The sequence below is a fragment of the Babylonia areolata genome, chromosome 18 (genome assembly GCF_041734735.1).
Source record: "Babylonia areolata isolate BAREFJ2019XMU chromosome 18, ASM4173473v1, whole genome shotgun sequence".
NCBI classification, from domain to species: domain Eukaryota; kingdom Metazoa; phylum Mollusca; class Gastropoda; order Neogastropoda; family Buccinidae; genus Babylonia; species Babylonia areolata.
The window spans coordinates 37,340,083-37,342,582 of NC_134893.1; the positions used below are offsets into that span (position 1 = coordinate 37,340,083).

General features: G+C 48.6%; 1 protein-coding gene across 5 annotated transcripts in view; it reads right to left on the bottom strand.

Annotated features, from left to right (window-relative positions):
• LOC143292726 (guanylate cyclase 32E-like) overlaps nucleotides 1-2,500 on the bottom strand; it is a 419,658-nt gene that overhangs the window by 330,409 nt on the left and 86,749 nt on the right. For all 5 annotated transcript variants that reach the window (XM_076603252.1, XM_076603251.1, XM_076603256.1 and 2 more), the window contains one exon: nucleotides 641-750. The gene's annotated coding sequence lies outside the window, so the exon portion shown is untranslated. The remainder of the gene's footprint in view (nucleotides 1-640; nucleotides 751-2,500) is intronic.

The following is a 2,500-nucleotide window of genomic DNA, read 5'->3' on the forward strand; positions in this document are numbered from 1 at the left end:
ATTTGTGAAGCGTTCACCAGCCGTCACACGAAACCAACGAAAATAATCACATTCCTGAGCACGATATTTGTTTTTGTATTTCTTTTTATCACACGATTTCTCTGTGTGAAATTCGGGCTGCTCTCCCCAGGGAGAGCGCGTCGCTACGCTACAGCGCTACCCGTTTTTGTTTTTGTTTTTTTTGGGGGGGTTGTATTTTTTCCTGCGTGCAGTTGTTTTTCCTATCGAAGTAGATTTTTCTCCAGAATTTCGCCAGGAACAACCCTTTTGTTGTCGTGGGTTCTTTTACGTGCGCTAAGTGCATGCTGCACACAGGACCTCGGTTTATCGTCTCATCCGAATGACTAGCGTCCAGATCACCACTCAAGGTCCAGTGGAGGGGGAGAAAATATCTGCGACTGAGCCGTGATTCGAACCAGCGCGCTCAGATTCTCTCGCTTCCTAGGTGGACGCGTTTCCTCTTGGCCATCACTCCACATCAGCTGTTAGCTTCTTGTTGCTCCGCTGTCTATGTGTAACATGTTTGCTGAATAAAGTTTTGTTTCAACAAACTAGTGACAAGACGTAATGACCGGAATGAACCACAACAAAAAGCACACCACCCCACCACCCCAACCACACACACACACACCTCCCTTACCTCCTCGGGCTGAACGGCAGTCTGCCGACAGGAAGGGCAAAGACCGTCACGCTGTTGTGTTAATTGTCTGTGTTCCACACAGCCCAGCACTGGTGTTCTGTGGTCAAGCTCTGCACACACACACAACAACACGTGGGTCACTGATCAAACTGTGCCCCTCCTGTCACAAACCCACACGACAAACCCAAGGTGGGTATGGAAGGGAAAACAATGGTCAAGCATTACTGTGGGATTCTCAAACACAAAAAAAAACACACGGGGTGCGTAAATTACAAAAAGAAATGGAAACTTTATTGAAACCAACGATACAGTAAAACAACGTGAGACAATAGCCTAACTTAAGACTACAAGAACAAAAAGTGAGAAAGTATAAGAGGAAGAGGACAGAGTAAACGAAACAATAGGAAAAGAGCAAGGTGAGGCAAAGGAAAGAACTTACTCCGAAAACATCCTGTCGCCAACAGAGCCCAGCCCGCACTGGCTGAAAAACGTTCACACAGGGCCACTCTCACCTTCCTTAAAACTCACGAGCACTATCTAACACGTGCATCTCAAACACCTCACCTAACAGCAGCATCACGCGCAACACGCAGAAGACAACATACCTCCTGTGACACCTCGCACTTTTTGTCTGGCTTTTGGGTTTGAAGTGAAGAATGTTACGTTATTCACGTGCTAGGAATGACGATCAAAATGACGGGTGTGATGATGACGGGTGGAAAAAAAATTGATAGATATCCACGAAGAAATCGACGGTTCTGCACATGTGTGATTTCCTACCAAACAACAAACTGATGAAGCAAGCAAATATATAAATAAATGAAAGCATTGTGAAATGAATAAATATACATACACAAATATATACATAGATAAAAAAAAATTAAAATAAATAAATAGATAGCAAGAGAGAAACGCCAACTATATGGACATCTGCGGTTTCCTACCACGACGTTTCCGACCCACCCACTACCCCAACCCTCTCTCTCTTTTATCCTCGCTGTCACGGAACAAAACAAAACAACAAAACAATTCAAAACAAGAAACAAAACCCTTGACCCTGGATCACCCTCCACCTCAAGGTTGAAACGTCAGTGTCAGGGATTAGAGTCGAAGCGGCTGTCCGCCCACGCCCCTACTACACCACCGCCACCCCTCAGGGTAATGCCCCTTCCCCGACTTCGTCACTCTCCCAGCCTTCCTTTCGTTGTTTTCATCATCGACCCCCACCCAATCCCCACCCTCCCCTAATCCCCCCCTACACACACACACACACACACACACACACACACACACAAAAGTATCACCCCACCCCTCTACTCCATCCCACCTCCTACCCGGAGATGACACTTCATTGCTATGCGGATGTTCAGCATGGGGCGCCGTCCCCCCCCCCCCCCCCCTACCCGCCCCCTGCCCCCCACCCCCCACCACCACACCTAACACAGAACAGAGCAGTAACACACAAGTGGTGTGTGTGTGTGTGTTGGGGGTTGTGGGGGTGAAGGGGCGGGGTAGGGGCGGGAAGCGGGAGGAGGCCTTTGAACGTGAACAGCGAGAAGTGTGATAACGGGAGGGATCAAGAGGGTTCAGCGCGTGCCTTCATCGTTGTTAAGCCGATGGGGCGTGACCATGTGACATGGCTGGAGGGTGGGCGGGGAGGGGGGTTTGGGGAGGGTAATGTCTTCACGGTTGAATTGATGCCGTCCTATTTCTCGAGACGGACAAGAAGTGGTACTCTTATCCCCTCTCTTAATCCTCTTCAAAGTGAAGTGGAATGTTTACACAGGAGCCCCCCAATTACGCACACACACACACACACACACACACACACACACACACATACACACACACAAAGAAGGG